This window comes from Oryctolagus cuniculus, chromosome 2, assembly GCF_964237555.1.
Source record: "Oryctolagus cuniculus chromosome 2, mOryCun1.1, whole genome shotgun sequence".
In the NCBI taxonomy this organism is placed as follows: Eukaryota; Metazoa; Chordata; class Mammalia; order Lagomorpha; family Leporidae; genus Oryctolagus; species Oryctolagus cuniculus.
This window is the reverse complement of record NC_091433.1, coordinates 152,160,194-152,184,132: the sequence shown is the minus strand read 5'-3', so window position 1 is coordinate 152,184,132 and position 23,939 is coordinate 152,160,194. Positions and strand designations below refer to the sequence as shown.

General features: G+C 37.7%; 1 protein-coding gene and 1 pseudogene across 44 annotated transcripts in view; one reads left to right on the top strand and one right to left on the bottom strand.

The window, feature by feature from the left end:
* Nucleotides 1–23,939, bottom strand: part of NRXN1 (neurexin 1) — a 1,231,187-nt gene that overhangs the window by 766,389 nt on the left and 440,859 nt on the right. The window lies entirely within an intron of this gene.
* Nucleotides 12,742–23,939, top strand: part of LOC138848684 (large ribosomal subunit protein eL6-like) — a 44,868-nt pseudogene continuing 33,670 nt past the window's right edge.

Genomic DNA, 23,939 nt, shown 5'->3' with positions numbered 1-23,939 from the left:
TGTAACTGGTAACATAGCATCACTATTATATCCACTGCAAGGTTCATATACCAGTGGGCATTGCACTGTTCCCCTAAGCAATAGGCTTTTACTTCAGAACTATTTTCATTTGATAGCCTAATACATGTTCTGGAATCTGAGTTCAAAGAAAGGTGGCAGCTCATCAATGCCAGATGACATGACTTCCTGAATAGAAAACTGCTGTTAAGTTCTTATAAGTAGATAAGCCATGACACCGTAAGACCAAGAACACCTGGAGACTTTCACAAGGGATTGAGCCTGAGAACAGTTACTAACTCCCAGTAAATTATTAATGAGAACAGACAGTTCGACCAAACTGACCACTTTCATACTAGTGGGTTCCTGTCATTCATACATTGAAAATACTGTCTGAGCATCCTGCATGTGTTAAGCCCAGTACTAGCCTTTAGGGATAATAAACAGGGAAACACAAAGAATCCCCTTAAATAATTAAAATTTGAGGCCTAAAGAGGTCTGGTCCAGTTAAAAGGCTGAAGCCTTTTATCTAAGCACCCTTATGTCATTGTAAGTCCAGGTATAATAAATCTCAAGAAAGGACTGTTTTGCCAGATAATGTGACTGCACCAGAGGGAAAAACAGTGAAATTTGCTAGATCATAAGGTTTGAAGTTTTCTAAGTATTGATTTTTTATCACTATGATATTTTTATACATAAATGAATATATATCACTCTTACTGTATGATTTAGTTCTGTATTTAGGCAATTTGAATTTGCATTAAAAGCAAAAGGAAACATTTGGAAAACTCTAGAATATATAGCTATCTTAAATGCAATAAATTAAGCATATATCTAAGCAGGGTAAATATTTCTCTGATGTGCTTTTTCATGAAGGAACATGTGTGCTACGAGAGAATTGTATTACTTCTAATTTTTTGTTACCATATAGACTTTTGGATTAAGCTTTGTGCTTTGTCATATGCAAGGTATTTATGCATTTCTGTTGAACTCTTTATAATTCTGTCCATTTTCAAATAAAAGTCCCAAATGTCTTACGAAACTTGTAATATGTGCAAATCAATGTAACAAATAGAAAAAAATATTTGAATAGACGCTATGTGATATAAGGATATGTTGAACTTCATTAGTCTTCAGAAAAGTTACACTGAAACCATAATGAAATGCCACCACTTTCCACCAAAATGAATAAAATGAAAAATAAAGAAAAATAAAAGTGTCAGAGAGAATGTGGAGCAACTGGAATTTCCATATATTGTTAGTAGAGACTACTTTGTTAATTGTTGGGAATTGTCTTTTAAAGCTACACACATATTTGCCTTATGAGCCAGCAATTCCACTCATAAATGCACAATCAAAAATGTAAAAAGATTTCAGCAGAATAACATATCAGAGCTTATACTGAACACTAGCAAAACAATAATCAATAGGAGAAAGTATAAATAAATTTGAGTAGACTCATACAGCAGCATTTTAAACAGTAATGAGAATATATTATCATTAACTCTATGCAGAAATGTTGATAAATCTCCGAGTAATAATGTTGAGCAGGTAAAAACAAAAAAGCCAGTAGCCAGCATTTTGTTACAGCGGGTTAAACCTCACTTGTGATGCCAGCATCTCATTTCAAAGTGCCGGTTCAAATCCCATTTGTTCCACTTGGAATCCAACACCCTTATAATGGACCCTAGATGACAGCTTGAGTACTCAAGCTTTGCCACCTACGTGGGACACCCGAATGGAATTCGAGCTCTTGGCTCTGGCCTGTCTCAGACCAATCTGTTGCAGACATTTAAGAGTAAACAAGTGGATGGAAGATCTCTCTCTCTTTCCATTACTTTGCCTTTCAAATAAATAAATAAATATTTTTAAATGCTGTATATCAAATAGAATATATTTCTGACTACCTTTATATAAAAATTTATAAAACAAAATTAATATCTCCTGTAGAACATCAAAATAATGACTAGTATTAGTAGAAACTGGAAGGGTCTCCTGGAGTACTAGTAATATTCTGTTCTTAATTTGGGTGTTGGTTATGAATGTGCTCAGAAAGCAAAAAACTCCTTTATTTGTATACTTATGTGCATTTATTAGTATGTATACTGTATTTCAATAAAATGTTTAAATAATCTGGATTATTTGAACACAAACTCAATTAGTTTGTAGTTTTTTTGCGATTGATATGAGAAAATCACGAATCCTATTAATGCTACTATGTTTTATTAGTGATAATAGTGATAGTAAGATTTTTACTTATTGCATTTAATATCTCTCACTACAATTTACTTTTCAAATGTCAAGATAAAGAGAAACTCTCCATTACTAGTCACAGATATGTTATCACAGAATGAGAAAAACAGAAATAAACTGCTTTAAAACAGAGCAGGGGGCTGGCACTGTGCTAGAGTGGTCTGGGTTGCCTTCTGGGATGCTGGCATCCCATGTGGGACTGGTTCAAGTGCCGGCTGCACCACTACCAATCCAGCTGCCTGCTGGTGCTCTTGGGAAGGCAGCAGAGGAGAGCCCAAGTCCTTGGTCTCTACACCCACATGGGACACCTGGAGGATCATTTGGAGAGTGAACCAGGAGACAGAGAATCTTTTGGTCTCTTTCTCTTTTTCTCTCTCTGTAATTCTGCCTTACAAACAAACAAATAAAAAATTTTTAAATGTTGGAGCGTGTATCTCGTATTCTATATTAATTTGTTTTATATTGCCACAATTTGATGAATAGATTATGAGGGGTCCACTAGATTTTAGTCTTATTCAATTTTCACTCCACCATAACTTAGGTGAAAATACACAGATACTGTTTGTAATTTCCTGAGGGAAGAAAATTCAATGTAATAATTAATATTCTAGAAATTTTTTAAAGCCTGGCTGAATGAGCTGACTTCATTAATGTTGAATTTGATGGGAATAAACCTGAGTTCTATTCTCATGATCAAAGTCAGCAAAATGAGCAAGTAATAGTATATATGGAAATTAGGGCACTGGGCACAGCGGGTAAACAAATACAGCAAATTCTGTGGAGAGGTCAGCTCATGAAATCAACAGTGTGAGGAAGTCAATTAACAAGGTGTGCATGGTTACATTTGTGAAAGTGCTTAGAAGGATACCATCACCTTTTGCTTTAGTGAGGTCAGCTCACGTCTCTTATCTTACTCCTATTTGAGCAAGTTGGAATGTGTCTGGCTATCTGTTGAGATGATGTAGTCATTTAGATTATATCAGGTAACACACAAACACTTTAGAGAAAAGGGTCATCACAATATCTTCAAATATTTTGTCTATTTTGTATGACATATGGTATAAATAGAAACAAAACATAAATGCTTTTGGAAAATTATTCACATTTAATGAAGACTTTCTCAGTTACCCAGATGTGGAACATTTCATATGATCTAAATGTGTTTTCTCATCACAGAAAGAACTTAAGGATAACCCTTAACTGGATGTTGTAGAAGATGTCCATTCCTTGGCTGTGTGATTGAACAAATGGATTCTTTACAAAATCAAAAAGTCACTGATTTCTAGAGGGTTAAGTGACTTTCCAATTTCCCACAGAAAAGATTTTTAGAGCAATGTTCCTTCCAATTTCTGACATAGGAGGTATAAATTCACTTATAATTTGACCTTATGTTTCTATAACTACAAAGTACATTGAAATTTTTCACCAGATAAACAGTCTATAAGGGAAATACTCTACATCCTAAGCACAAGGATGCCTATAGGAAGAGAAGATTTACTGTTTTAACTTGCATGAAGAATGTCAAATCATTTTCCTATGCCAAGAAATTGCTTATGTTATTTTTTATTAATTTATTTTTCATACATATAATCACAAATCACACAGTTTCATAAGGAAGAATTATAATTATGGTTCTACAACTGTGTTTAATACAAACTAGGATCTGAAATCAATGTGTGAAAAATAAATGAACATAATAAGAATGGCATTTGAGTGAGAAATCGGCTTCATTTGTTTTTCTACTCTAGAAGTCAAATACACAAATTCATAGTGTCAAAAATCCTTGGGTAATCAAAGGTGCACACTAAAAGTTTATGTTATTAAATAATAAGCCTGTCAGTGACTATGGAGATAAAATAACTTTAGAAAAATAGAAAAGGAACATTTGTCTACTGAAATTTATATCAGGTTTAATTCTCATTCACTAAGGAATTTAACAACAACAAAATCACTTTATTTGCCACAACTCTGTTTAATTCAGAAATCACATCAATTAATTACCATAAGGGAAAAATGTATTAGTGTAAGCAGCAGTTCTCTTTTTCCTTAAATTTTCAACCTTACACAAGGTTATAAAACATTTTAAAATGTCCAAGTATAATTCAACATATGTAATCTCCGAGGCTAGTTTCTATTGTCTGGCACCAAGAAATAAATTTATAAAATTGTCATTCTTCAGGGTTTTATTTCATGTTGGGTAAATCTCAAGGCAACCGAAGCAATTTGCCAAGTTTCCAGCAAATAAACCAACAAAGAGAGGTAGACTCTAGATGACAAACTGATAGCATTAAATGTGAAAGCTAAAGAATACTTACATGTTATTTAGACCAATACCCTCATTCCCATTACCAAGGAGAGGGTCCCACAGACAGATCTAAGGTCATCTAACTAACTAGAGGAGAATCAGAATATAATTCCAGCCCTCCTCATAGAGTGTCAGACTTTTTCTTTTTTACCAGTTATAGCTATGAAATGAGTCTCAAATTCAAGACCAAAAAACTAGATGAAGTTTAAACTTGAGCATATTCTTCTAAAAGAAAGCAGCACATAGCAAGAACCCTTAATACAACAGTTATCTATTCTATTTGCAACTGATTTGCATTTGTTTAAATAACCACAGGTCCCAGGAACCAGAGGCCACTCTGCCCATATGGATAACAGATCACTCAGTTCTGCACATCTCAAGTTACACACAGAGGAGGTAGTGACAGTCACCCTGCCATTCATTTGCTGAATGATATTGCAGTTTCTGGCTCTTACTGAGTTTAAGCTACCAACAATTAAATCTATAGTTACACTCTGTAATATCTTTTAAACTGGAGGAAATCACTAATGCAATAAAAATTAAGACACAGCTGTAAGAACTTATGAATTTCATAGTGTAAAGTAATGACTACATGATAAAGAAGCAAATTATAATAATACAAATTATAATCATAGCATACTTATAAGTATTATATATTTATATAAAATACTCATTTGTAAAACAGAAGGGAGTAAATAATTTTAAGTGTGAAATCACCCTATTAGCAATTTAGGGCAATATATGGAACAATTTGTCTATTTAATGAAGTTCCAATGAGTAGCCAATTTATAATATGCTTCTTTCTTCCTAGAATCACACTGGGGCTGCCCCCAGCTTCATAATTTAAGCTACCCAAATATTTTGGTCTATGTGGCAAACTGCTCCAAATTATATAATGTAGTTCTTAATAGATGTAAATGATGTCTCTTGGAAGGTAACAGCAAACTAGAGAAAAACTTCCAAAGAAGAAGAAAACATTGGTTAGAGTGGAATTGTATTGGCTGGCGCCTTGGCTCACTTGGCTAATCCTCCGCCTGCAGTGCCGGCTCCCCAGGTTCTAGTTGGTTGGGGCACCGGATTCTGTCCTGGTTGCACCTCTTCCAGTCCAGCTCTCTACTGTGGCCTGAGAAGGCAGTGGAGGATGGCCCAGGTGCTTGGGCCTTGCACCCGCATGGGAGACCAGGAGGAAGCACCTGGCTCCTGGCTTTGGATCGGCACAGCATGCTGGCCTTAGCAGCCAATTTTGGGGGTGAACCAACCAATGGAAAAATGAAGATCTTTCTCTCTGTCTCTCTCTCTCTCACTGTCTAACTCTGCCTGTCCAAAAAAAAAATTAAATTAAATTAAAATTTAAAAAAAAGTGGAATTGCATTAAAATAATGATCATTCGCCTGCTCTTCAAACTATGGTCTGGGAGATAGTGTCATTAGCATCACTTGTAGTTTATGAGACAGTGCGAGTTTCAAGACTCTTCCCCAATCTTCTAGTATAGAATCTGTGTTGTAACAAGGTTCCACACATGATTCTAATGTGCAGCAAAATGTGGGTCCTGTAGTTAAACAGATTCTTATAATGCTTCAATTTAAAATATTGCTAAATAACTACAAGGTTTTTTTATATGTCTATCCCACCTGAGCATTATATGCTTTATAATTATATTACAATTTGGAAGCATTTTTCTAGGTATTAGGACTACATCAGAAAAGATGGAGGTCTCAGTTCTCATCAAATGATGGAGAGATAATCATAAATAGATAGATAGATATATGTGATACTGGGTAAACAGTGCAATGATAGAGTAACAATGACCAGAGCAGAGTAATTAATTTAGGCTAATAAAGCTCTTTTGGAGGATCACATATAACTAAGGAATGCTGAGGAACTACATGTGGGAAAATCTGAGCAAAGAGTATCCAAAGAAGAAAACTTTAAGTGCAACCTCCTAAATAGTGGAACCAAAAGATTCCACTAAGAGATTATTGGAACTTATAAGAGAATTTGGTAAAGTTTTAGGATATAAAATTAACACAAAAAAATCAATAGCCTTAGGGCTAGTGTTGTGGCACAGTGGATAAAGCTGCCACCTGCAGTGCCAGGATCCCATTTGGGTGCCAGTTTGAGACCCAACTACTCCACTTTTGATACAGCTCTCTGCTACAGCCTGGGAAAGCAGTACAAGATGGCTGAGATCCTTGGGCCCCTGCACCTGCATGCGATACTTGGAGGAAGCTCCTGGATCCTGGCATTAGATTGATGCAGCTCTATCCATTGCAGACATTTGGGGAGTGAACCAGTGGATGGAAGACTTCTCTCTGTCTCTGCCTGTCTCTCTGTAGTTCTTCCTTCCAAATAAATAAATAAATATTTTTTTAAAAAATCAATAGGCTTTGTATACACAGATAATGCCATGGCTGAGAAAAAACTAATAAGATTCATCCCATTCACAATAGCTACAAAAAACTTAATTGAATAAATTTAGCCAAAGATGTCAAAGATCTCTACAATGAAAATTATAAAACATTAAAGGAAGAAATAAAAGAAGACACAAAACATGGTAAAATCTTCCATGCCCATGGATTGGAAGAACGTGTATCAAAAAAAGTTCGTATTACTGAAAACAATTTACATATTGAATGTGATCCCAATCTAAATATCAATGACATTCTTCCCAGATTTAGAAAAAAACAATGCTAAAATTCATATGGAAACACAAGAGCCCACAAATAACTGAAGCAATGTTAAATGACAAAAATAAAGCCACAGGCATCACAGTACCAGACTTAAAGATATACTACAGAACAATTAAAATCAAAACAGCCCAGTACTGGCCCAAAAATAGATATGTAGCCCAACAGAACAGAGTGCCCAGAAATAAATCCATGCATCTATAACCAAATAATCATTAACAAAAGAGTTTAAGTCAATCCCTGGTGAAAGGACAGTCTATTCACCAAATGTTGTTGGGAAAATTGGATCTATACATTTAGAAGTATGAAATAAGGCCCCCACTTTATACCTTACACAAAAAATCAATTCAAAATGCATCAACAATCTAAATCTATGACTTGATACCATGAAATTACTATAGGAAAAGATTGAGGAAACTCTGCAACACATTGGTATAGGCAAACTTCTTGGAAAAGACATTAGAAGCACAGGTAATAAAGACAAAAATCGACAAACAGGATTACATCAACCTATGAAGTTTCTGCACTGCAAAGCAAACACTCAACAAAGTGAAGAGACAATTGATGGAATGAGGAAATATATTTGCAAAGTAGGCAACTGATAAAGGATTAAAAACCAGGATCTACAAATGCTCAAGAAACTCAACAAGACAAATCATCCGATTAAGAAATAGGCAAAGGATATGAACAGGCAATTTCCAGAGGAAGAAATACAAATGGCCAACAGACATATGAAAAAATGCTCAGGATCACTATCCATCTGGGAAATGCAAATAAAAACCACAATGAGACATCACATCACCCCACTTAGACTGGCTATCACCCAAAAATCAACAAACAATAAATGCTGGTGAGGATGTGGGAAAAGAAGTACCCTAATCTGCTGTTGATGGGAATGCAAACTAGTACATCCATTGTGGAAGACAGTATGGAGATACCTCAGAAATCTGAAAACAGATCTACCATATGACTCAGCCATCCCATTTACCCAAAGGAAATAAAATCAGCATAATAAAGAGTTATTCGTATGTCCATGTTTATTGCAGTTCAATTCACAATACCTAAGATATGGAATCAACCCAGATGTCCATCAACCAATGACTGGATAAAGAAAATGAGGTATGGGGCTGGCACTGTGGCCCAGCGGGTTAACGTCCTGGCCTGAAGCGCCAGCACCCCATATGAGCACCAGTTCGAGATCCAGCTGCTCCACTTCCAATCCAGCTCTTTGCTATGGCCTGGGAAAACAGTGGAGGACGGCCCAAGTCCTTGGGCCTCTGCACCCATGTGGGAGACCTGGAAGAGGCTCTTGGCTTTGGATCGGCACAGCTCCGGCTGTTGCAGCCAACTGGGGAGTGAACCAGCATATGGAAGACCTCTCTCTCTCTCTCTCTCTATCTCTGCCTTTCCCTCTCTCTCTGTTTAGACTATTTCAAGTAAATAAATCTTAAAAAAAAAAAAAAGAAAAGAAAAGAAAATGAGGTATAAATATACTATGGACTACTACTCAGCTGTAAAAAAGAATGAATTCCTTTCTTCTGCAACAAAATAGATGCAACTGGAAACCACTATGTTTAGTGATATAAGCTGGTTTCAAAAAGACAAATATCATGTTTTCTCTGATATGTGACAATTAATACAGAATGCCAAAAATGCATGAGTCATCAAAACTGCGGCATAGTAAGCTAATCCTCCACCTAAGACGCTGGCATCCCATATGTGTGCTGGTTTGTGTCCTGGCTGCTACCCTTCCCATAGAGCTCTCTGCTGATGGCCTGGAGAGGCAGTAGAGGATGGCCCAAGAGCTTGGGCCCCTGCACTTATGTGGGAGACCCAGAAGAAGCTCCTGGCTCATGGCTTTGAATCAGCCCAGTTCTGACTGTTGCAGCCCTACGGGGAGTGAACCAGTGAATGAAATATCTTCTCTCTCTCTCTCCACTCTCTCTCTCTCTTTCTCTCTCTCTATGAAACTCTAACTCTCAAATAAATAAAATCTTAAAAAATGCATAAAAATAAATGGTTATTTTAGGATATGATTCTCATTTTTAGCCCTTGTTTATACTCCTGTAGAACTGTGGTGTTCCTACTTTTTACTTGTTGAGCATTATGACTAGTAATAAATTAAGCCTTGGAATATAGAGTGAATTAAAATTATGGCTTTGCAAAAATTGATGAGTAGGGGGAATTGGGGTAGCAGGGGTGTGATAGACATGTGGTTGTCTTCTTGGAACTGTACCTACAGAATGCATAAAATCTGTTCTCTTTATAATAATATAAACACTTTTAAAAAAAGAAATTGGGGCAGTGTTGGATCAGATGAATTCAGAGATGTGGGCTGGGGCTAGATCATATATGACCTTCTAAATTTTGGTTGGGATGGGTATTTGGCTTAGTAGTTAAGACTCCAGTGTCCTATATCAGAGTGCCTGGGTTCAAACTTCTTGCAAATGAAGACTCCAGAAGCAGCAAGTGATGACTCCAGTAATTGAGCTCCATGTGGAAGACTGGAATGGAGTGCCTGGCTCCCAGATTTTGTCCCAGCTATTAAAGGTCTTAAGGGACTGAAACCACAAATGGGTGTTTCCCTCAGTCTTTCCGTCTCTCTCTGTTACTATGACTTTCTTTTTTTTTTTATTTAGTAAATATAAATTTTCAAAGTACAGTTAATGGATTACAATGGCTCCCCCCCCCCATAATTTCCCTCCCACTCACACCCCTCCCATCTCCCACTTGTTACTATGACTTTCAAATAAGTAAATAAATATATTAAGTTAAAACTTATTCAAACTTTTAGATTATTTCCCCAAATACAGTGGAAAGCCTTTGGAATGCTATAGTCTGAGGAGCAGCATGATTTAATTTACAATCAAAAAGATAATTCTGGCTACTTTGTGGAGAATGAACTTTGGGTAGGCAGATGCCTCGGAGCACTGAGCACATTTACAACATTTATGAAGTCCTAAACCACAGAAGCATGGGCTATGGAGTAATATACAGCTGGTTTCAAATCCTACTCCCATTGTGAGCACTCTGGTTGATGATCAACATAAAGTCTAAGTTTTTCATCAGTAAATGGAATCACTAATACTAGGTTCTATATCATAGAGTAGTTCTAGAGCATAAATATTATAATACATACGTAATAAGTCCATTAAAGATTCTCAATCTGGGGGGTAAACTAGTAGCATATAAGCATAAATTATTTATATATTATATTTCCTTAGCCATTTCTTTCAAATATGCAGTATTTTCCTTTCCCTATCTCTTAACAATAACCTGGGTAGAATTACTTGATTTCTGGTCACTTTGGTTATTAAAAGATCAGAATAATTCACAAATTTAAGCTAAGAATTTCTAAAAATTTTCATATATTTATTTTATTTTTTTGAAAGCCAGAGATTTAGAGGACAGAGAGAATCTTGTATCACCTGATGGTTAACTCCCAAATGCCTGCAACAGCCAGGGCTGGGCCAAGCATAAAGTAGGAGCCCAAAACTCCAACTGGGTCTCCCACATGGGAGGGCCCAATTATTTGAGCCATAATCTGCTGCCTCCCATGGTGCACACTGGCAGGAAGATAGAAACTGAAGGGGAGCCAGGATGCAAAACCAGGCACTCTAATGTAGGATGCAGGCATCTCAGTCTCAGGTCTTGGCCTAGACACTGTCAAATCTACATCTCTAACCTAAGATTTGATTTAATTCCATCCACAATGATCTCATAGTTTTCAACTGAAGTAGAAATAGAAGGTGTAGAATGGCTTTAGGCACCTTCTCATCAACCCTACTCATGACCTGGACCATCCAGCTCATTGGAATGGAGTTGATGAGGGGAGGAAAAAGGGAAAGTGTTTACTCATATAGTCCTCTTTCTGTTGGTTGTACCTGCTTCTCTGTTTCATGCTCACTGACCTGTGATGCCCTCTATGTAGACTCTCAAGTGCTTTGTGAGATCTCCCAACTGCAGTTAACAAATATGAGAAAGAAGAAGCGAGAAATTCATCTGGCTCAACCTGCTTCATTTCCCAGCTCTAACCTTCACACAACATCTCACAGCATCTGGCTTCCCTAATCTCCTGGCCCGGCAGGCAGGCCTTCATGTAATACTGCTCAGATGGTTCAAATCAAAGCCTCAAAAGAGTGTGTAGAATTTTCAGCATTCCGGAAACACCAAATGTTCAGAGTGTAGACTATACTCATAATTGCTCACTCTTTCCACCCTGCCAATTCCCTTCTTCCCTCTTCAGAAAAGCAAGTTTGATGCATACAAAGTCATGTATCAGGTATGTAGAACATTAGCTTTCCTTTTTCACAGACACTCAGGTTCTACATCTGATTCTACAGTAGTCTCTTATCTTAATTATCTTGGTAAAGGAGATAAACCACTCCATGCACAGTATATTTTTTCAGGGCTTTTGACCTAGTGACTCTTTTCTCTACACTTACCCAATCCCTGCTGCTTTGATAGATAAGAATGTGGAAGTGGAGAGGCGGACAATATGTTATGAGCAGTTCAAGCATCAGTTTGGCTGTCTTTAATTTAATGTTAAGACACAAACCTGCCCAGGTTTTAGAGATCCCATTTGTGATAGAGGCTACTTAAATTCTTTTGTTTCAGGGGGTCCTAATCAACATTTCTATGAGAAAAATAACCACTCAATATTTCTGGGAAAATAACATATTTTAAGATAAAATTAATATTACTTAATATAAATTTATATGAATTAAATTGGGATTATGCATACTTCTCCAATAAAAGTATGGAAGGATCAGTTGACAATGACTAATGTTCTCCTGTGGACAGAACAGAAGCCCTGACTTCAGTTCTCCACTTTACACTTGGTGATATATTACCGTGAGAATGTACATATAACTGAGTTTGTTCCCTTCGTTATAATGGATATCCAAACTCCTATATATTTTAAAAAAGATGATTTGTAGCATCGTGACTCAAAACTTTTGTTACCACTGTTAATTGTATAGCATCTTCTATTATCTCCTCTCATCTATCATAGCTGGTTGAGAGCATCATAAATCATTTCTTAGCTCAGTATTTTTTTTTTTATCAGTTTCCTCTTCTGATTTGAGTGCTACCTTCTCAATTCTCTGAAGGCTTTTACAAAACTACCACTATTCCAGATTCATGATCTCACATATGATGTATTCTTTAGGGTTTCATCCCTTACCAACTCCAGCAGAGCTCTAACTTAAGTTCAAACACACATAATTCATCAGAGAGACTTTTGAGGTATCTCCAGAACAGAAGAAATTCATAAACTGTCAAGTCTAGGAAAGGAAGAAATTCTTGGGTAAATCAAGCTCCTCACAGCAGAGTTGTGGTCTCCTCTAAGAAGGTACTGCTCGTATGACTCAGCTCTAGTGAAATGCAGTCGTGTATAACTCTTTTCAAGTTTTGATTTCTCAAAGGGAAAAGTTTCCTTAACTCAACTGGTTCTAGCAGCCTACTCACAGATTGGTCTTCTGTGGTAGAAATAGGGACATGGAAAAGGGTATGCAACACAAACATGCAGGGGAAACACTGCAGGAGAATAGCCTACTCACGACATTTGACATGATCAACAAGTTGGTATTAGGATCCAAATTTAAAAGGACATTTCTCTGGCAATGTAGGAATTATTATCATCTCCTTTTTAGTTGTATCTCTGATATAAATTTAGATCTTAGGGTCAAATATAAATAATGGATTTCAGCTGATTTGGGATTAACTATATTTAAACTGTGAAACTTTATCAGGGATCTCACTGAATCACAGAATTGTGAACTTTAGAGTTTGAACAGGAAGACCTATAAATTTTAGAAAATTTTCTCTGGCATCTATAGCAAGGCACAGATGGAACTGGGGTGAGAAGCTGGGTCTCTGGACCAGCTGATCCCAAACAGGGATAGTCATCAGAATTACCTAGGAAACCATTTTAAAACAATGTATTTCCAATACCCCCAACACACCAGTTCTACTTAAATAATATCAAGGTGGATTTCTTGGTACTTTGTTGTTTTTGTTTGTTTGTTTTAGTTCATAGTTAACTTAAATGGCAAGGTTAACCTGAAACTCAAGATCTATTTAGCTTGTTTATATAGTACTGGGTGTTCCCTCACTTTGCTCTTCTTGGAAACAACCCCTTCCCATCATAGTGAGCATAAAATGCACAATAAATTAGATGAAATATAAATTAAGCAATAAAAAAGCACATATCCACTTTTTAGTTTGGAAGTTATTTGATTTGTTAAGGGTATTTTGAACACACTGAAAATACTACCTCTTATTAGCTGTAATACACAATACATCCATTCACTTCTCACAGTAAGAGTTCTCTAGTCTCAAGGATAGAACACATTCAAGGGTTATAACAGCTTTTTGTTCTGTTTTGTTTTTTGGTTGTTGTGAGCAAACCAAACACAATGATGAAACAAGTTTCATTTTCCTTTTTTAGAGATAATTTGTTTTGACACTATATTACAAGAATATTGTATATGTTTTACATCCCATGGTTGAAATAAGGTACATCTACCTCCATTTCCTATACCAACAATTCATAAAAATATAAAAGTTTAAAAGATATAGTAGAAAGATTTTTTTGAGTTTGAAATCATTTTTATTTTACGATATATTATTAAAATATTTAAAATAATTCTATTCCAATGCTATTTTTGTGTTATCAAGCATCATTATTCACATTGGTAAGGGCAGCAGTTTGGATTACAGAATATTATAGATTGTTTTTTTATTTAGTAAATATAAATTTCCAAAGTACAGTTTATGAATAGAAAGATTTTTAAAAATTTCTTCCCATTTACTTAGCACTCATATATAATACATAAGCTTCTTACCTGAAATGCACTCTTCATGATACAGAGATAGAAATTATTCTACATTGATTTCATAATTCCACTAATGGTTCACCACTTAAACTTTGAAAAACATTAATTTAGTTCAATCTTTTCATTTTACAGTTAAGAAAACTAAGGCACAGAGAAATTCAGAGACTTGGCAAAGACCACTGAGCTTGGGTCTGATGTGTGGATCTGATTCTAAATACCATGCTATTTTTATTATACTTTGCTGCATTTTTGCTGCTATTTTAGATAGGTTTGAATAGAAACTACCTTCATAGCTGCCAAAGGAGGAAAATATTCATTTTGATGAATACTGGACAGTCTTTTATCACAATATCCCATCATAATTTAATCTCTTTCCCATATAATATCCATATCCTCAAATGAACTAATCATTCCAACCACTATGCCATATTTGCACTAATATCATTAAGCTTCTGGATATTGAAATCTTGTTTCTGTGGGCTTATACACACTATTATTTTAATAAAAGTCTTTGACTCAGGCATCTAGATATTCCTACTTAAAACAGATGATGTATTCTATATTAAATGGATTATATTGTCCACAATGTTAACAAACTCTGTGTCATTTTCTAACAATAAATGAAATTATATATACATGGAGGGGCTGGAGCCATGGCTCACTTGGTTAATCCTCCGCCTGCTGCACTGGCATCCTATACGGGCGCCGGGTTCTAGTCCCAGTTGCTCCTCTTCCAGTCCAGCTCTCTGCTATGGCCCAGGAGGGCGGTGGAGGATGGCCCAAGTGCTTGGGCTCCTGTACCCGCATGGGAGACCAGGAGGAAGCACCTGGCTCCTGGCTTCGAATTGGCGCAGCGCTGGCCATAGCGGCCATTTGGGGAGTGAACCAACGGAAGGAAGACCTTTCTGTCTGTCTCTCTCTCTCACTGTCTATGACTCTACCTGTCAAATAAAAAAAAAAAAGAAATTATATATACAAGAAAAGATTTAGAGAAGAAGATAGCTGTTGACTAATGCTAACAATAACCTGGTATTGTTAACCATTGTGAGGTGATATGATAATGTCTAATATCCATAGTGGCTGTCAACAAAGAAGTGAAACCTAAGTGTTCAAAAACTGATATTTGAGTCCCTGTCACTTCCACATTCTCATTCAGTTGGTACCAGGTGGCTTGAACTTCCCAGAGTATCTTAATAATCAGAAATGGTAGAGAGTCAAGGGTTTATAGAAAAATGACCCAGGCATTTAACATCCTATAATTATGTCTCTTTTACTGTATTAATTTAGTTACAATATGTTTACAAAAGTTTGTGGTTCTCTAAGCTATAATTACACTGTAGAGATGACTGGCTTATGTATAGTAGGTCAGACATTTGCATATTGCTTGTATGAGTATTAAAAAATCTGACACATTTCCTCTAAAAAAGTGGGAGCACTTTACACATTTCCCTTCTCCCCTTAACATGAACTGAGATGGTGCATTAGCGGAATGACACTTACAAATTTGTAACGTTAAGTTTGTTTTCTTTTTAAGGGTCAGTCATCATGTAAAAACCACATAAAGGAATATTCAGCTCCTTCCAATGGTATGAAAAGCCAAAATCTATGCTCATTTGCTCATATTACACATCTACCTCTGAAGAAATCTCATCTAAGAAGCAATATCAGGTTGTACCTTGCTACTGAGAGAATCACATTTGATTAAACACACTGAAATTCCCACTTAGCTGAGTTTAAAGATCATCATTTTTTTAAATTTAAAAATGCCAATTTCAAAAATTCTACATAAAAATATCTAAGTATGTCTGGGAAAATCTCACTCAGATAAGAACATTAAAAAATAGGATGCTATACCCTAAGGAGAAGGCAGAAGGCCATGGGAGGAAATCCTGGGGTAAAATAAATAGAAAAATAAAGACACAGAGCCAGAGCAAGTCCTGAAATAGTTTATAAGAAAAGGACACTCCCTCCATCAATAACTTCCCCCTGACAGGCTCATCTATCTTTAACAAGCTGGGACATCTGTACAGAGCAGTCTGAAATTTTAAGTGCCTAAGTTCCTCTTCCCTCTTCCAACAAACAAGTACACAAAGGACTGCCTTTTGCTTTCCTTGCTGTTATACCTTTATAAACAATCAGCTCAGGATTTTAAACAAGCCAAATGCTTTCTAAAAGCCTCTTTACAAAAGCGTTTAATAAAATCTGCTTATGTTTCCTTCACATGAATTTCAACTTGAAGAACAAAGAGTTTCTTCCCTATGTTTCTCACTTGATGCTGCTTATTTGACCAATGAAAAAGGATGCTCTTTGGATGCTGGAGCAAGAGCAAACGCTGGAGTGGGCAGATGGTCAAGATCGAACATCCCAGGCTCTGGCAGTCTTGTGACTCTTCCATGAAGCACAAATCCTTCCTTCTTCATCCAGCTCAGATTTAAGAAAGGCAAGAGGCAGCTCTTCAGCTTTTCCCACCTAAGGTCAGATGTACGTCTGGGCAAACAACTTAGAAATGCCAGAATTCGGGCTGGCGCCGTGGCTCACTAGGCTAATCCTCCATCTTGCGGTGCCAGCACACCAGGTTCTAGTCCCGGTTCCGGGCACCGGATTCTGTCCCGGTTGCCCCTCTTCCAGGCCAGCTCTCTGCTGTGGCCAGGGAGTGCAGTGGAGGATGGCCCAAGTCCTTGGGCCCTGCACCCCATGGGAGACCGGGAGAAGCACCTGGCTCCCGGCTTCAGATCAGCGTGGTGAACCAGCCACAGCGGCCATTGGAGGGTGAACCAATGGCAAAGGAAGACCTTTCTCTCTGTCTCTCTCTCTCTCACTGTCCACTCTGCCTGTCAAAAAAAAAAAAAAAAAAAAAAAAAGGAAATGCCAGAATTCTGTACAAAATGGAAAGTTTTATGCTTCTAAGCCATTCCACTGCACTCTATGGGTTCTCCATCCTGTGCGCTGCTTATCAGATTTGAGGCATCTCTTACGGCAAAGTGGTTTGAAAGCTTTGAGGCTTACTTGGCAACTGTGAAGAATAATTCCACTTCTCTTGGAATCAGATCGCACTCAGCAGAAAAGGCCTGCTGTGCACCAGGTCATGGATCCCGGCTCTGTGGCTATTCAGTTATTCAGCAGCACAGCCACTCTAAGCCATCAAAACACATTCTGATGTGGTTGCAAGTGTTGCCTGTGCAAATCTCCTTGACAACTGCTGAGTTCTTGCAGGTTCATTTCACCTTTTCTGTCTTTACTTATTTGAGAGAGAAAGAGGGAAAGAGAGAGAGAAAAACCTGCTGCCCTCTAGGGTGCACATTAGCAGGAAGCAGGACTCAGGAGCAGAGCGAGCTGGGGCTTGAAACCACACATTCTGCTATGGGACACAGGCATCCCACATGATATCTTACCTACCGTAACACACCTGGCTCTGCAGTTCTCCTTCTCCAGGATGTATATGCATGCAGTCCTAGATATTTCCACATAGATACTTTCAAGAATCAAAATCTATATGTGCACATTTAAGATTAACATTTTAAGATCAATAGATCTAGCGTATTTCAAAGTTTAAGATTGTAAGCAGTATTTTAGAGTATGTTGTTTATAAAATAATTCATGAAATCCCCAAAGAATTAATTCACTAATTAAAGAAACATATATTAAGGACTTAATATATGTGAGACATTACACTAATGGCTTTAGAGAAAACAATAATGAATTAGACAGCAGTCCAGATTCAAGATATTTATAATGCAAAGATGGAGGGCATGGAAATTTTAAAAATATTATTTTCAAAGTATCCGGAGACATTTCATCAGAAAGGTAAAACTTGGATCACATCTCGAAGCAGAAGAGATTTGAAGTTGAGAATTAAGGAAAAGACATTTGAAGGGAGAATGTAAGGATGAGTGAAAGTTTTGAGGCGACAAATCACTTAATGAAATATGAGCAGAGTTCTGACAGCATCATGAACAACAATGGACTACTGAGAAAGTTTGTTCCGGACCAAATTATAAAATGCCTTGAGAAAGGGCGGGGCGGGGGGGGAGTTAAAGAATGACAAAAATGCAAGGACTATCCACCTGGGAGTGAATTTACAGACTACCCTCCTTCTTCACTCTCACACCTCTTCTTCTTCCTTCCCATCTGTTCCTATCTCCTATGCTTCCTTTCTTTGTTTGCTAAGAGCATCATTTTCTTAAAAGATTTATTTATTTGAAAGTCAGAGTTACAGAGAGAGAGAGGAGAGGCGGGGAGAGAGAGAGAGAGGTCTTCCATCTGATGGTTCACTCCCCAGTTGGCCACAACAGTCAGAACTGCACCAATCTGAAGCCAGGAGCTAGGAGCTTCTTCCCGGTCTCCCACGTGGGTACAGGAGCCTATGGACTTGGACCATCTTCTACTGCTCTCCCAGGCCTTAGCAGAGACCTGGATCAGAAGTGGAGCAGCCGGAACTCGAACCAGCGCCCATATGGGATGCCGGCGCTTCAGGCCAGGGCGTTAACCCAGTGCGCCACAGCACCGGCCCCAAGAGCATCATTTTGAACAATGCCATTTGCCAAAATCTAAAATAATGACTTCAATGTAAACATAAGGCGATTTAAACATTTGGAAAGCATTATTCAAGTTTAGTTCAGGGGGAAATAGTGAAAGAAAGGCCCATTTCAGGACACTTTTATTCTTATTCTCTAGCAAACAGACCAACATGTGTGAGGGAAGGCTTGCCTGTAAAAAGTTTATTTTGGAGGCCAGCATTGTGGGTAAAGCCACCACCTGCAGCCTGGCATAACATTTGGGCACTGGTTCAAGTCCCAGCTGCTCCACTTCCAATCCAGCTCCCTGCTAATGTGCCTGGGAAAGCAGTGGAAGATGGCCCAAGTGTTTGGCCCCTGCACCCATGTAGGAGTTACACAGAAGCTCCTGGCTCCTGGCTATGGACTCGTCCAGTCTGAGCCTTCGTAGGCTTTTAGCGAGTGAACCAACAGATTCAAGACTTCCCTTTGTCTCCCCCCCCCCCCATAACTCTTGCCTTTCAAATAAATAAAATAAATCTCTTAAAAAGTTTATTTTGTACTGACAATGAAGATATTGTCCTAATTATTCAAAGAAATTAAGCAAGCCTATATTCTTTTTAACTATGAGATACATTCTAATAGATTATATTAAGCATTTCTAAAGAATATTGTAAAGATAATTTAGATACTTTGAAACTACCACATGGGGCCCTGCTGTAGCACTGCAGGTTAAGCCACTGCTTAGAATGACCACATCTGATTTCGATGGGCTGGTTTGAGTCCCATCAGCTCTATTTCCAGTCCAGCTTCCTGTTAATGTACCTGGAAAGGTAGCAAGGATGATGATCAAAGTACTTTGGCCCCTGTTACCCATGCAGGAGACTTGGATGGAGTTCTTGGCTCCTGGTATTGGCTTGGTCCAGTCTTGTTGCAGCCATTTGGGGAGTGAATCAGTAGATGGGGGATGTTTCCTTTTCATTCTGTCTCTCCCTCTTTTTCTGTCACTCTACCTTTCAAATAAAAACAAAACTACCACACTGAATATATAAAATATAAATGTGCAAAGTACACTTTAAAGCATACCCTGTATGAATGGTGAACTTTTGTTATTGAAAAACAACTTATGTGAAAATGTAGAGTGTGAACACATTTTTCATTTTCTTCTGGGTACCCTAGTTAAGAGCCCAGAGGGGCAATTTGTTTAAACATACCAATCTTCCGTTTCCTCCTCAGTAAAATGTAGAAAAAAGTAGTATTTGCCCAGGGGTTAATGAGCTGATGTTAATAAAATTAGCATTAGGTCTAGCTACATGTATTATCCAATTCTCCTATATATATATATAGGAGATATATATATATATATATATATATATATATATATATTGGCCAGGCAGAGTCAGACAGTGAGAGAGAGAGAGACAGAGAGAGAGTTATAGACAGTGAGAGAGAGACAGAGAGAAAGGTCTTCCTTCTGTTGGTTCACTCCCCAAATGGCTGCAATAGCCGGAGCTGCTCCGATCCAAAGCCAGGAATTAGGTGCTTCCTCCTGGTCTCCCATGCGGGTGCAGGGCCCAAGCACTTGGGCCATGCTCCACTGCCTTCCCGGGCCACAGCAGAAAGCTGGACTGAAAGAGGAGCAACCAGGACAGAATCCGGCACCCCAACCAGGACTAGAACCTGGGGTGCCAGCACCACAGGTAGAGGATTAGCCAAGTGAGCCACGGCGCCAGCCTATACTTATTTTTTTTTATTTTTCTTTAATCTTAGGAATCAAAGCTATCAGATTTTACTTCATGTCATGTTGCTTTCATTTCTTGATTAACAGATCATTCTCTAAAAATTATAAAAATGCTTTTCTTCTAGCATTTTTGTAATTTTGCAACTTATGTAGGGTTTATTTCTGTGAATGGTATGACTAATATTACTTTTCTTTTCCAAATGTATAATCAGTTTTTCAAATACTATTATGTCCTTTCCTCATGCTGTTTAAACATCATGTTTCTCAGATACTAAATTGCATATATACTTAGATACATTTCTAGACTCCATTTTCTCTATATAGCTTTTTCCAGAATGAGATTGCCTTAATTATAATTGCTTAATAGTACCTTTTAGTATCATATTGTTAATTTACTGAAGTTGTCATTTTTCTCAGAAATTTTAATCCACTATGAAAATTTATACCTGCCTATTCATTTTATAATTTGAATCTATCACCAAAATGACATACTACACTAAACTTCCTAAAATGTATAATTTGATATACAGTTTAAATCATCCTATTAATGAGTACAGAGTTTGGTTTTTTACTTATTTGCATTCTTTTGTAAATTTTTTAAATACAAACCTTGTACAATATCAGTGTTTTGCAGTGTTTGCATAATTCTAAAATCATCATCTGGGAAAAAAAACCCTAATGATTTAAACATCCACATTAATGTGAAATAGGCAATGGTCGACAGAAAACTTAGTCAATATTTTTTGTCAGCTCAATCCATTCGCCTCTTGATTATGCTAAATGATTGAATTCTGTAGAAAAATACTGTTACTTTATCTTATCTGAAAAAGGGTACCTTTTGTTTTTTCAAAAAGGCTTATATGAGCATATTGATAGTCACCAAGCTATTCTAGTTTTAAATTATGTCTTGGCATAGTCACTAAAACATGCTATTTTAAATTATACCTATGGCAAGGATATAGGAAACTATCAAAAGTGAAACAAACAAACACCCAAAAATTAATCTCGGAGCAAACAAGCAACCAACCCCTTATGGCTAATCCATATTCCCTATAGTAAATGACTAAGGATTAAACCATCCTGATAGATGGCTACAGGAAGAGATACAGTTCTCTTCTACCTTTTCGAGGGAGGAGATTCTTTGCTTCAAGTTCAAAGTCTTTAGTTAATCTACTGTTCAGTAGGAACAAAAGTAATTCTTCACAATTACCCACCAATAACAACCCTGAGGGATACAAACTTATTCATACACCACAAACATAAATAGCCACCTCCCCCCTGAAATTTCACTGTTGGAGTCCAGCAACTTACGACATTAACTTTGCAAAGAAGAATGCTGCAATTTAAGCCAATTTAAAATGTTGGGAAGTAGCTACAGATTTGAGATTTTGATTTTGATGTTGAATATACAACTTGTCAGATGCATCCAAAATGTTACCCGAAATAGACATTCGAAAACATATTCTGGAAGTCAGTATTTTGCTATAAGCTGCACAGAAAGTGTCTCTAAGTCTTCAATTCCAAGAGAAAATATGTAATGTATGAATGAATAAAAAATAACAATGAGGCCCCACTGGAACCTACAGCACTTTCATCTGTCTATCCTTTCACATGGCTTTATTTTTCTTTCAACATAGCACTTAGTACTGAACAATGAAATATTTATTTATTTATCTCTATATCTATTAAATGTGAACCTCACAAGGGCAGGGATGCTGTCATTTAGCTTTCATGGTGGTTGTCACAGGGGATGGTTATCAATGAATCCAAGGACTCGACATTATCTGGCATGTAGTAGACCCTCAATAGATATCCACTGAATGGAATATCACAATGATTTATTTAAAATTTGAATCCGAGTACAAGCACTAAATCCAACCAAATATAAATTGTATACAATTATTATTATTTACAACCCTTTTAAACTTTACTCTTCTTTCTTTACTTTTCTCTTTTCTCTCTCTCTCTTTTTTTTTTTTTTTTTTTTTTTTTTTTTTTTTTTTTTTTTTTTTGTGAGGAAGAGTGAGAGAGAGAGGGACAGACACACACACAGCAACAGAAAGAGATCTTCATTCGCTGGCTCACTTCCTAATGGCCCCCAGTATCTGGGACTGGAAGCCAGGAGCCGGAAACTCCATCAGGGTCTCCCACATTTTGGTAGGAAGCCAAGAACTCATGTCATTACTCCATAGCCTTTCCATATACGTTAGCAGGAAGCTGGCTCAGAAGCCAACAAGCTGGAACTCAGTCTTTCACTGCAGTACGGGATATGGGTGTCACAAGCAGTGACTTAGCCCTTTCTAACACAACACCTACCCCTTTATTGTTCTTAAAGTAAAAATAAAATTTGATTACAAAGCTTGAAACAAAAAAGCTACTGCCTGAATGTAAGATCAGGGCTGGTTTTCCTGTACATCCTTCCAGCCTAAGGAGTGAGAGCAAGTACCATTCAAATTAACAAATAATTCAAATATGTTTATTTCAAGTGCCACCAGGAAGAGAAAACTGGCCCTCCACATGGCCTTCTCTAACAAAGAGATATTTTGGTTCTGAGACCTGATGAAAAAGCATTAAGTCAGAAAGGCAGGCATCTACAGAGACATCTACAGAGCTCAGATTCTAGAAGGATCAAGGCAAATTTCACAAACTGTGAAAGAGACATACTAGAACAAAATCAGTACAAAACAGTGAAAGGCAGTCAATCTGGAGACGGCAATTCTGCTCACACTGTACCAGCCAGCTGTGGTTCTTGGTGCTTTCCCGAATCAAGCAGCCAGATGCTGCATCAGGAATGGGTGGAGGCAGGAAATTCTCTGACACTGGTCAATTTGTTTAGTGTACGCCAGGACTCTGGGCTCATGGAAAATGATTAGAAAATTTGAAATTCCTTAGATGTTCTCAAAATTTTTAAGTGCATTGTGTTATGCAAGGTCAAACTGAGGAGAAGTAGCTCTTTGCCTGCAGATCTGACAGCTTTCCATGGAAAGACACAAAGGGAGTTAAATTGCTTCAGAGTGTCTTCCTTCCTTCCTTCCTTCCTTCCTTCCTTCCTTCCTTCCTTCCTTCCTTCCCTCCTTCCCTCCTTCCCTCCTTCCCTCCTTCCCTCCCTCCTTCCCCCTTCTTCCCCTCCCCTCCCCCTTCCCCTCCCCTCCCCTTACCTCCCCTCCCCTCCCCTTTCTTTTCTTTCTCTTTCTCTTTCTCTTTCTCTTTCTCTTTCTCTTTCTCTTTTTCTTTTTCTTTTCTTTGACAGGTAGAATTACAGTCAGTGACAGAGAAAGAGAGAGAGAGAAAGGTCTTCCTTCCATTGGTTCACTACTCAAATGGCCGCTACGGCGGGTGTTGCGCCAATCCAAAGCCAGGAGCCAGGTGCTACCTCTGGATCTCCCATGCGGGTGCAGGGCCCAAGGACCTGGGCCATCTTCCACTTTACTCCCAGGCCACAGCAGAGAGCTGGACTGGAAGAGGAGCAACCAGGACTAGAACCGGCACCCATATGGGACGTCGGCGCCGTAGGCAGAGGATTAACCTAGTACGTCACAGTGCCGGCCCCTCAGACTGTTTTCATACTTGTGACAGACTGTCCGTTATAGCCTTAAAATTCAGGAAATTTTGTAAATAAACTAT